Below are 13438 nucleotides of genomic sequence, written 5' to 3'. Positions count from 1 at the left end.
AAGTATTTTCTGACTAGCGGATCAACTTTCTAACAGATTGTCGACATTCGGTCAAGAAGGTCAAGTAGTATTTCAAAAGTAGTAGAACTGAAAATGAAACTCGTGGCACCAAACAATCATTTCGGTGAATCAAATAATATCAATGACTATTTTCTGCCATTTGATATATATTATTGTGACTCAATTATACAACACTAATCTTCCAGTGGGAATACAGCGTGATATAACACCAATCTTCCAGTGGGAATGCAGTGTGATATAAAGCTAATCTTCCAGTGGGAATACAGTGTGATATGCATACATAAGTAAATTTTAGTTAAGCAAGGGTTCATCCTCATATGAGCCCAACTGACTGCACCCTTCGCTGATTTTTTCCGATTTTATAATTAAAGCTAGGATTAACTTCTTGCCACAGACCAAAAAATTCCTGAATTTTACCCCTTAAATGGGACAGGTCTGGGACAAGCAAAGAAAGTTTTGTTATTTTTCTAGTTTTGAAGTTGGTGATTCGGAGCCTAACCGTTAACGCAAAGGCATTCCAAAAGTTATCTCTACAGGCCTTTGGAAGGAGTATGGATTCATATCTATTGTCATGTTTTATTTCTCTTCACTCTCCCTTTGCCCAAGTAGAGGAATATCTCTCTCTCTCTGCCCCAGTAGAGGAAGATCTCTCTCTCCCTCCCTCTACTGGGACAAAGAGAGAGAGAGAAAGATCTCTCTCTCTCTCTCTCTCTCTCGCTCCTCTCCTCTTCTCTCTCTCTTCCTCCTTCTTCTCTCTGTACTTGCTCCAGGAGACTCTCTCTCTCTCTCTCTCTCTCTCTCTCTCTCCTCTCTCTTCTCTCTCTGTATTGCTCCAGGAATCTCCTCTCTCCTCTCTCTCTCTTCTCTCTCTCTCTCTCTCCTCTCCTCTCTCTCTCTCCTCTATTTGCTCCAAGGAGATTATTTATCTCTCTCCTCCTCTCTCTATTTGCTCCAGGAGATATCTCTCTCTCTCTCTCTCTCTCTCTCTCTCTCTCTCTCTCTCTCTCTCTCTATTTGCTCCAGGAGATCCTCTCTCTCTCTCTCTCTCTCAGACCGCATCTCTCTCTCTCTCCCTCTCTCTCTCTCCCTCTCTCCTCTCCCTTCTTCCTCTCTCTCTCTCTCTCTCTCATTTGGGGGAAAGGAGGTATATTCAAACACATCAGGGAAAAACCAATATATGATGAAATATAGTAACTCAGATGTGAACTAATAGCGGTAGAATTTGGAATCTGAAAAATTGATGAACATAGTAATATATAGACCTCCTAATACTAAATAGTTTGAATTAATTAATTGAAAAATTGATTATATATGTAAAAGAAATCACATGGACCTGGACTATTCTCCTATCTGGTGACTTCAACTTTTTCCTTTCGTAGATGGAAAGAACGAATAGAGATTGTGGTTGTACTTATACATATAAAAAGAGAGTAATAGTAGTGCAGAAGATAAGAGGCAATTTGAAAAGCTATTAGATATGCTACTAGAATACAACATTCAACAAATAAATCACCTGCCAACAAGAAAGGAAAATACTTTAGACCTAGTATTTGTGAACGAGAATGAATTATGTTAAAGAAATAATAGTTTATAATGCGAGTATTTCAGACCATAATGTCATAGAATTAACAGTTTCATTCCAAAGGAAGTGAAAATAGAGATAAGCAGAAATGAAAAAGTGGGAAGGATATGGAAATACAACTTCTAACAGTAAGGGAATATAAAATGGTCAGAAATTAATGAAGAATTAAACAAAGATTGGGATAACATTTTCGTAAGTGATGACATAAGGGTAAATACGGAGATATATATATAAATTGGAGAAAATAGTGGAAAAATATATACCGAAGAAGAAAAGTAAACATCATTCATGCATACCAAGAGACAGAAGGATCTTGTTCCAGAAATCAGAAAGTGGAAAAAAGGTCTTGCAAAAGAAAAAACTGCATGGAAAGTTATAGAACTAAAAGTAAGATAGAAAATGCAGAACAAAAGATTTATTATACAATCAAAAGAAAATGAAAAACGGACTTAAGAAAGAAAAAAACCCTATTAAATATCAAGCAAAACCCCAAAACTATTATACTCATATGCGAAGAAGATAATAAAAGAAGAATAGAAATAGGCCCTCTGAGAATTGAAGATGAGGGAAATTAACGAATGAAAAAAAGGAATTTGCAACATACTGGGGCAGAACGATATAAAGAGAGAATTCACCCCTAGAATAGATAATGAAGATAATGATATAGAAGTAAAAAGGGATGAAAATAGTGAATATTTAGCTGACATAGATATTAATGAAGCTGATATTGTGCAGGCTATTAATGAAATTAAAAATGGAGCTGCTGCAGGGCCTGATGGAATTCCTGCTATTTTGTGAAGAAAGTAGTTCATTCTATCGCAAGCCACTTGCAATATTATTAAGACAAAGTGTAGATACAGGCAAGATTTATGATGAGCACAAATTAGCATATACCCCTACTTTCAAAAGTGGATCAAGACTATAGGCAAGTAATTATAGGCCTGTGAGTCTAACATCACATATTATGAAAGTGTATGAAAGGGTAATGAAGAAAAATATTATGAAACATTTAATAAAAATAATTTGTTTAATAAAGGACAACATGGTTTCGTACCCGGAAAAAGTACACAAACCCAACTGTTAGTCCACCGTGAACAATATTCAAAAATATGAAAAGCGGAAATGAAACAGATGTGGTTTATTTAGACTTTGCAAAAGCTTTTGATAAAGTAGACCATAATATATAGCGAAGAAAATTAGAAAACACAATATCGTGGATAAAGTAGGAAGATGGTTAAAGAATTTTTTACACAACAGAAAACAGATAGTTATTGCAAACGACGAGAAATCCGGATGAAGCCAGGTAATATCCGGTGTGCCGCAAGGTACGGTTTAGCTGCAATACTGTTTGTTATTATGATTGAAGACATAGACAATAATGTTAAGGATTCGGTAGTGAGTAGTTTCGCAGATGACACAAGAATAAGTAGAGAAATTACTTGTGATGAAGATAGGAACGCTCTACAAAGAGCCTTAACAAACAAAGTATATGATTGGGCAGAGGTAAATAGGATGGTATTTAACTCTGATAAATTTTGAATCAATAATTATGGAGACAGAGAAAGAAAGCTATATGCATATTAAGGGACCTAATAATGAGACCATCACAAATAAGGAAGCAGTTAAAGACCTTGTGTGATGATGAATAGGAACATGTTATGCAATGATCAAATAGCAACTCTGTTGGCAAAATGTAGAAGCAAAAATGGGAATGTTGTTACGGCACTTCAAAACAAGAAAAAGCTGAACACATGATTATGCTTTATAAAAAAAACATATGTTCGTAGTCCACTTGAATATTGCAATATGATATGGTACCCACACTATCAAAAGGATATTGCACAAATAGAGAGTGTACAAAGGTCCTTTACAGCTAGAATAGAAGAAGTTAAGGACCTAGACTACTGGGAAAGACTACAATTCTTAAAATTATATAGTCTAGAAAGGAGAAAGAGAACGCTACATGATAATTCAGGCATGGAAACAGATAGAAGGAATCGCAGAAAATATCATGGAACTAAAAATATCAGAAAGAGCAAGCGAGGTAGATTAATAGTGCCCAAACTATACCAGGAAAAATAAGGAAAGCACACAGGACATTAATCCACTACGCACCAGCATCGATAATGCAGCGTCTATTCAATGCGTTGCCAGCTCATCTGAGGAATATATCAGGAGTGAGCGTAGATGTGTTTAAGAATAAGCTCGACAAATATCTAAACTGCATCCCAGACCATCCAAGATTGGAAGATGCAAAATATACCGGAAGATGTACTAGCAACTCTCTGGTAGACATTAGAGGTGCCTCACACTGAGGGACCTGGGGCAACCCGAACAAGATGTAAGGTCTGTAAGGTAAGGTCTATTTGCTCCAGGAGATGTCTCTCTCTCTCTCTATTTGCTCCAGGAGATCTCTCTCTCTCTCTCTCTCTTGCTCCAGGATTCCTCTCTCCTCTCTCTCTCTCTGTCTTGCTCCAGGATCTCTCTCTCTCTCTCTCTCTCTTCTGCAGGAGATCTCTCTCTCTCTCTCTCTCTCTCTCTTGCTCCAGGAGATCTCTCTCTCTCTCTCTCTCTCTCTCTTGCTCCAGGAGATCTCTCTCTCTCTCTCTCTCTCTCTCTCTGCTCCAGGAGATCTCTCTCTCTCTCTCTCTCTCTCTCTTGCTCGAGATCTCTCTCTCTCTCTCTCCTCTCTCTCTCTTGCTCCAGGAGATCTCTCTCTCTCTCTCCTCCTCTTCTGCTCCAGGAGATCTCTCTCTCTCTGCTCTCTCTCTCTCTCTTGCTCCGGAGATCTCTCTCTCTATCTCTCAATATGCTCTCTGCTCTCTCCTTGCTCCAGGAGATCTCTCTCTCCTCATCTCTCTCTCTCTCTTTGCTCCAGGAGATCTCTCTCTCTCTCTCTCTCTCTCTCTCTTGCTCCAGGAGATATCTCTCTCTCTCTCTCTCTCTCTCTCTCTTGCTCCAGGAGATATCTCTCTCTCTCTCTCTCTCTTTTCTCCAGAATCTCTCTCTCCTCTCTTGCTCCAGGGAGATCTCTCTCTTCCTTGCTCCCAGAGATATCTCTCTCTCTCTCTCTCTCTCTCTTGCTCCAGGAGATATCTCTCTCTCTCTCTCTCTCTCCTTGCTCCAGGAGATATCTCTCTCTCTCTCTCTCTCTCCTCTTCTTCGCTCCAGAGATATCTCTCTCTCTCTCTCTCTCTCTCTCTTGCTCCAGGAGATCTCTCTCCGCTCTCTCTCTCTCCTTGCTCCAGGAGATCTTCTCTCTCTCTCTCTCTCTTGCTCCAGGAGATCTCTCTCTCTCTCTCTCCTCTCTCCTCTTGCTCCAGGAGATCTCTCTCTCTCTCTCTCTCTCACTCTCTCTCTCTCTCCCTGTCATTCCTCTCTCTTCTCTCTCTCTCTCTCTAAGCAGATTCGCAATACGATGAGGTAGCAGGAAGGGAACTGGCATTTCTCATCTATGAAATCAGCAACAGTCCTAACCAAAAAGATACAAAAGCTTCATAGATATATTAGAAGGATATAATCCTTCAAACTGGAACAAATCTAATGAAAACATCTTGAAAATAAGTGAAGAAGTTCCAAATAAAATCCAAGTGGTCAAGAGACTCATAAAGAAAATATACATAAACCAAACATATTCCGACAAGAAAATGAATAAGGTGAATCTTGTGAATATCCTAATTGATGCATTAGGAAAAAGAATGCCAAAAGCATCAGCAAACTGTGTAAGGTTTGGTATAGCATAGTCAATCCACAAAACCTGCATGCAACATTCCGACCCATCCACAGTGTGCTGAGGTAATACAAGATTTGAGAAAAGATACAAGAATTTTTGTTCAACATGTCTATCATGGATAGACAATGTTATTAAATCAAGATTGAATGTACAAATAGTTGAGGATGAAGAAGAAGAGGAAGAGGAAGAAAGAAAAGAAGAAGAAGAAGGAAAACGGAAGAGAAGTAAACAAAAATGAAATGACGAGAAAAAAATAAGGAAAAACAAGAACAAGATAAAAGTATGGATGCAGAGATACTCATTGATACTACATATGAGGCAATAAAGCAGCATACCTACGAAGAAATAAATTACGATATGACACAGAAAAGCAAATCCCGAAGAGGCTCTACCCAGATCTATACAATGACGGGAAAGAGGAAAAAATAGACAAGAAAGACAAAATCTGCAACCTTTTGAAAAGAGGGAATTGCAGATTTGGAGAAAGATGTTACTACAAACATCCTAAGATAGTCAAAACTATGAAATATATGGTAAATGTGCATACTTAGATGGATATGGGGATGATTGCAGAGATCTGCATAAACCAAAAATATGGTAAAAACCTAAAAGAAGGAAAAAAAGGATGTAAGTTCGACAAAAAATGCAAATATATGCACCCTGTAGCCATGAATCATAATCAAATAAATAACCAACCAAGTAATAATCCAAAATAAGAAAGAAACAAATAAAGAGAGAAATCAAGAATATCAGGTAAAAGAGCAAAGCAAACCACCAATGAGATATGCAGAGGTGTCAGCAAAAAATTTCAAAGCATCAGCTCCGAAATTCTACTCAAGAGATAATAACTGTATTTATTATGCAAGAGGATATTGCAGAAACGGAGAAAATTGCAGATTCAGACACAAAATGAATAATTATGATGAAGGAAGATCAAATATTATGGAAAAGTTGGATTTTTAATGTCAGAATTTCTGGAAATGAAAAAAAGAACAACATACCAGAACAGGAAAGAGACATGGGAAAATCCTTATTACTACCAGTATTAAATGAAGGAGAAAACACGCAAACCATCATAGTGATGAATGCGCAGGGTTTTAGTTAGAGTAACTAAAAACAAAAAGAAAATAGAGTACTTAGAAGAACTAACCCAAAATGAAAAGAAAATAGATATAATGATATAAGTGAAACCTGGTATTCCCAAGAGACTGGGTAATGATGATCAAATAAAAGGGTTCCAAACTTATAGATCAGATAGAAAAAATAAGATCAAGGGGGAACCGCAATATATGGGAAAGACAAAAAACAAGGAAAAATATATGAGAAATATAGTAACTCAGAATGTGAACTAATAGCGGTAGAATTTGAATCTGAAAAATTGATGAACATAGTAATATATAGACTCCTAATACTAAAGAGTTTGACTTAATAATTGAAAAATTGGATGATATATGTAGAAATCACAAGGACTGGACTATTCTCCTATCTGGTGACTTCAACTTTCCTTTCGTAGAATGGAAAGAACGAATAGGAGATTGTGGTTGTACTTTATACATATAGAAAAAGAGAGTAATAGTATGCAGAAGATAAGAGGCAATTTGAAAAGCTATTAGATATGCTACTAGAATACAACATTCAACAAATAAATCACCTGCCAACAAGAAAGGAAAATACTTTAGACCTAGTATTTGTGAACGAGATGAATTATGTTTAAAGAAATAATAGTTTATAATGCGAATATTTCAGACCATAATGTCATAGAATTAACAGTTCATTCCAAAGGAAGTGAAAATAGAGATAAGCAAGAAATGAAAAAGTGGGAAGGATATGGAAAAATACAACTTCTACAGTAAAAAATATAAAATGGTCAGAAATTAATGAAGAATTAAACAAAGATTGGGATAACATTTTCGTAACATTGTGATGAACATAAGGTAAATACGGAGATATATATAAAATATTGGAGAGAAAATAGTGGAAAAATATATACCGAAGAAGAAAAGTAAACATCATTCATGCATACCAAGAGACAGAAGGATCTTGTTCCAGAAAATCAGAAAGTGGAAAAAAAGGTCTTGCAAAAGAAAAAAATGCATGGAAAGTTATAGAACTAAAAAGTAAGATAGAAAATGCAGAACAAAAGATTATACAATCAAAAGAAAATGAAAAACTGGGACTTGGAAGAAAAAAACCCTATTAAATATCAAGCAAAACCCCAAACTATTATACTCATATGCGAAGAAGATGAATAAAAGAAGAATAGAAATAGGCCCTCTGAGATTGAAGGGAGATTAACGAATGAAAAAAGGAAATTTGCAACATACTGGCAGAACGATTATAAGAGAGAATTCACCCCTAGAATAGATAATGAAGATAATGATATAGAAGTAAGGGATGAAAATAGTGAATATTTAGCTGACATAGATATTAATGAAGCTGATATTGTGCAGGCTATTAATGAAATTAAAAATGGAGCTGCTGCAGGGCCTGATGGAATTCCTGCTATTTTGTTAAAGAAAGTAGTTCATTCTATCGCAAAGCCACTTGCAATATTATTAAGACAAAGTGTAGATACAGGCAAGATTTATGATGAGCACAAATTAGCATATATTACCCCTACTTTCAAAAGTGGATCAAGACTAGAGGCAAGTATTATAGGCCTGTGAGTCTAACATCACATATTATATATGAAAGTGTATGAAAAGGGTAATGAAGAAAAATATTATGAAACATTTAATAAAAAATAATTTGTTTAATAAAGGACAACATGGTTTCGTACCCGGAAAAAGTACACAAACCCAACTGTTAGTCCACCGTGAGAACATATTCAAAAATATGAAAAGCGGAAATGAAACTGATGTGGTTTATTTAGACTTTGCAAAAGCTTTTGATAAAGTAGACCATAATATATTAGCGAAGAAAATTAGGAAAACACAATATCGTGGATAAGGTAGGAAGATGGTTAAAAGAATTTTTACACAACAGAAAACAGATAGTTATTGCAAACGACGAGAAATCGGATGAAGTCAGGTAATATCCGGTGTGCCGCAAGGTACGGTGTTAGCTGCAATACTGTTTGTTATTATGATTGAGACATAGACAATAATGTGAAGGATTCGGTAGTGAGTAGTTTCGCAGATGACACAAGAATAAGTAGAGAAATTACTTGTGATGAAGATAGGACGCTCTACAAAAGAGACCTTAACAAAGTATATGATTGGGCAGAGGTAAATAGGATGGTATTTAACTCTGATAAATTTGAATCAATAAATTATGGAGACAGAGAAAGAAAGCTATATGCATATAAGGGACCTAATAATGAGACCATCACAAATAAGGAAGCAGTAAAGACCTTGGTGTGATGATGAATAGGAACATGTTATGCAATGATCAAATAGCAACTCGTTGGCAAAATGTAAAGCAAAAATGGGAATGGTTGTTACGGCACTTCAAAACAAGAAAAGCTGAACATGATTATGCTTTATAAAACATATGTTCGTAGTCCACTTGAATATTGCAATATGATATGGTACCCACACTATCAAAAGGATATTGCACAAATAGAGAGTGTACAAAGGTCCTTTACAGCTAGAATAGAAGAAGTTAAGGACCTAGACTACTGGGAAAGACTACAATTCTTAAATTATATAGTCTAGAAAGGAGAAGAGAACGATACATGATAATTCAGGCATGGAAACAGATAGAAGGAATAGCAGAAAATATCATGGAACTAAAAATATCAGAAAGAGCAAGCAGAGGTAGATTAATAGTGCCCAAAACTATACCAGGAAAAATAAGGAAAGCACACAGGACATTAATCCACTACGCACCAGCATCGATAATGCAGCGTCTATTCAATGCGTTGCCAGCTCATCTGAGGAATATATCAGGAGTGAGCGTAGATGTGTTTAAGAATAAGCTCGACAAATATCTAAACTGCATCCCAGACCATCCAAGATTGGAAGATGCAAAATATACCGGAAGATGTACTAGCAACTCTCTGGTAGACATTAGAGGTGCCTCACACTGAGGGACCTGGGGCAACCCGAACAAGATGTAAGGTCTGTAAGGTAAGGTCTCTCTCTCTCTTGCTCCAGGAGCTCTCTCTCTCTCTCTCTCTCTCTCTCTCGCTCGCTCCAGGAGCTCTCTTCTCTCTCTCTCTCTCTTCTCTCCTTCTCTCTCTCTCTCTCTCTCTCTCTCTTGGCTCCAGAGCCTCTCTCTCTCTCTCGTCTCTCTCTCTCTCTCTCTCTCTCTCTCTCTTGCTCCAGGAGCTTTCTCTCTCTCTCTCTCTTTGCTCCAGAGCTTTCTCTCTCTCTCTTCTCTCTCTCTCTCTCTCTCTCTTGCTCCAGGAGCTTTCTCTCTCTCTCTCTCTCTCTCTCTCTCTTGCTCCAGGAGCTTTCTCTCTCTCTCTCTCTCTCTCTCTTGCTCCAGGAGCTCTCTCTCTCTCTCTTTTGCTCCAGGAGCTCTCTCTCTCTCTCTTTTGCTCCAGGAGCTCTCTCTCTCTCTCTCTCACTCTCTCTCTCTCTCTCTCTCTCTCTCTCTCTGTCTGTTTACATCAGAACGTCCATTACAAACGCTCCCTTATTCTCCTAATTTGTTTGGAATATCCAGTGTTTTGGACCACAAAAACGTGTGGACTGTGTCTGTGAAAGTGTAGTGAACGTGATCGTGTCGTAATGGTTACTTTTTTTTATTTTGTACTTAGTTGATTAAACTATTAAAGATTTTAGTAGAATAGTACAGACTTCCTGGTCAAAATTTACCCTAATTGCGCATGCGCACTAAGACCTGATTACGTCACTACTAACACTCTCCAGAATAGCATTGCTGTTTCTCATATGAAGAAAATTCTTTTTTTTTTAAAACCAGTACACTTATCCTCTAAAATACGTTTTAATTTTAGGAACATTTACACTGTGAGCAAATATATAAAATGTCCAGTCGAACAACTACAGAAGAAATAACGATCAAGTGTTTACAAGGAGCGACAGGTGGGACCTCGTCGAAAAATCATCCACCGTTGTCTACCTTAAGGAATCCAACTTGGGAGGTTCTACATCGAAATTACACAAAAGGTGAAATACAAAAATTCTGTAGTCAATTACAAATAAGTGGGATTTGGACGACTAAGGAAAAACTAATTGATAAACTGATGCTTTATTATTCGAACTTACAAGGATCACCACTAGAAGCAGCAACAACACACCAGGTAATGTCACCTGATCTAGAAGGGGAAAATGAAGACCGACGATATACAGAACTACTAAGGAAATTTGAAAAATTCGTAACAGAAACAAGTGATAACTTTTATGTCATTAACAACAACCTGAGAGAAAAGGACAGGGAAATCCAAGAACTTAAAACTCTAGTCTTTATAGCAGAGGAGAAAATCAAAACACTGCAAGAAGCATTACAGAAGAGTGTCGAAGGAAGTGATGGTCATGGCGATAGACTCGTTCCATTTAGATGAGAAGAAAACGTTGCTTATAGGAAGATTCGAGTTTACAGGAAGTAAGAAGAAGTGACTTTAAAGAAAACACTCTAATTAGGACCCTCCCTGAAGCAAATATGTCTCTAATTAAGTCATGGATAAAGGAAAATCTGGATCACCCCTTAAGCGAATGTATTATCTATGGTGGTGCTCAGGACATTCTTGGGGAAAATTATGTATCAGGGAGGGTTTTGGATGAAATTGGAGAAATTGTCGCAGAGTTGAGAAGTAAAAATGAACATATCAGCATTAAAATATGTGAGCTTGTTCCAAGCTTGAAATCAGATGATCTTGCTAACAAAATTAATGATTTTAATACTAAGTTGCTTGGCTGGTGTCAAGACACGGTGTTATTTCATTGGGACCAGAACTATTTCAGGCTTGGAACGGGAGACATAGATGAAAACTGCTATGATAACAAAGATGGTCTGTCATATGATAATTTAAGTAGAATAGGAGCAGTCAGGTTATTGGATGCAATCGTATCCACATCTCAGGGTAGTATTGTTAGAGAAAACTGGAATGAGACTAAATGGATGGCACACAAACAAAATAATGGTGGAAAAAGATCTGTAATAGAGAATAACTATGGAAATCACAATGTAAGAAACCATAGAAACTTTAGATATGGAAGTGACCCCAGCCATCCAATGCCATATAATTTGAGAACTGGAAACAATAGGAGAGATCAAGTTGAGACTCATAGTGTTAGGAATAGACAAAAAAACAATAGTTTGAACCATTTTAATCGTTATCCTCCCAAGAATAATTTTTCTGACAATAGACCGACATACGGAAGAGGTTTGCTACAACTGCGGTGAATTTAACCACAGACAGTCAAATTGTAGATACGACCATAAACTAAAATGTAATTACTGCCACGAATATGGTCATAAGAGCAAATTATGTAGTATTTTGCAAAAGAACTAGAAAGATGGCCAAGATGATAGTGCCGAAGAGTTTAGGTCTACCAATCGCCGTAATTTTATAACTATTATATATATTAATGCACAATCACTTTTAAGCAATAAACATGTAGTTGAACATTTATTAGAAAAAGACAATTTTGATATTTTATGTGTGAGTGAAACGTGGCTATATCCTTATATGAATGATGCATATATTAATATTCCCTCTTATCAACTTTATCGAGATGACCATGGCCGAGGAGGTGGAGTTTGTCATATATGTCAAAGATTATTTAAAGGCAAATGTGATAAATAATTGCATTGAAAAACAGGAGGGCATTGAAGCTAAATGGTTATCAGTACAACACCGTAAATTACCGTCAATTATTTTAGGTTGTATATATCGTCACCCAAAGCAAATGTTTCATCTTTTAATTATATTTCCGATTCTTTTAAAAACGTAATTTTACGAAACAAGCCTATTTTTATACTTGGAGACTTTAACGACGACTTGCTCAAAACAGACAACAAAATGAATAAAGTTGTAAATAACCTAAAGTTACAACCAACCTCATTACAAAACCAACCAGAGTAACTTCAGACTCAGCAACGTTGATAGATTTACTAATTACTAATAATAGGAAATGGTACTCGATTCGGACGTTATTCCAAGCCCAGTAGGCGACCACGAAGCTATCATAGTTACCCTAAAAAATTTACGTAAACCTAAGAAACAACCCATTCATAAAACTTTCCGATGTCTTAAGAATTATTCCCAAGTGAGTATCTGTAATTTGGTGATGAAAGAAACACCCACTTTGAATGGTATTTTAAACACTGATAATGTAAGTTCTCAAGTGCAAATTTTAACGAATGTTTTAACCAAATGTATTGATAAATGTGCTCCAATAGTAACGAAAGTAATCACCCGCCCCCCTAAACCCTGGATAACTAATAACATCAAACAAAATATAATAATAAGAGAAATTACAAACCGATATCAAGAAAGATAGGAATAATACAATATTGAGAAATAATTTTAAAGAGAAAAAGAAGGAAGTAAAAATTGAAATGGATCAGTATGAAACACTACTACGGAACGAACTTAAAAGTAATAAGAATAACTTACGTACTTCCTGGAAAATAGTGCGCTCAATTCTGCCCAATAATACTAACAAAGAATCTCCAATAGAAAATGAAGATTTAACTGACAAGGCAGAGAATTTAATGAGTATTTTGCGAATGTAGGAAGAAAGACATATGAAAGAACGCAGAAGAACTGGCCAGGAATATAGAAGAGCACAAACCGATGAAATGAATACATTCCCAAACAATCAGTTTATATTCTTTTAAAAAACCGTCCCACTGTTGACTGTGATACTGTCATTCTAGTCATTAGTTCTCTCAAAGAGTCAAATGCGTACGGATCCGATGGCATACCGCTCCGTTTTATAAAAGAGACACTATATATAATTTTATTTTACATTACTATAATTATTAATACATCTATCGTAACTAATATCTACCCAGAAACGTGGAAAAATCCCCATGTTGTTCCTTATTTTAAAAACGGAGATAGAGACGAAATTTCTAATTACAGGCCAATATCTTTACTCCCGTCTTATCTAAAATATTAGAAAAAATAGTATCAAACCAGTTAACTGAATACTTAGAAAGTAATCACCTCATTTCTGACAGTCAAC

At 36.4% G+C, this 13438-nt stretch overlaps 1 protein-coding gene across 2 annotated transcripts in view; it reads left to right on the top strand.

The window, feature by feature from the left end:
- LOC135215518 (uncharacterized) overlaps window positions 1-13438 on the top strand; it is a 42089-nt gene that overhangs the window by 18651 nt on the left and 10000 nt on the right. The gene's annotated exons all lie outside the window — the stretch shown is intronic.

The sequence above is a fragment of the Macrobrachium nipponense genome, chromosome 5, assembly GCF_015104395.2.
Source record: "Macrobrachium nipponense isolate FS-2020 chromosome 5, ASM1510439v2, whole genome shotgun sequence".
Taxonomy (NCBI): Eukaryota; Metazoa; Arthropoda; class Malacostraca; order Decapoda; family Palaemonidae; genus Macrobrachium; species Macrobrachium nipponense.
Note: the sequence above shows the minus strand (reverse complement) of the source record. Positions and strands in the feature narration are given on the sequence as shown.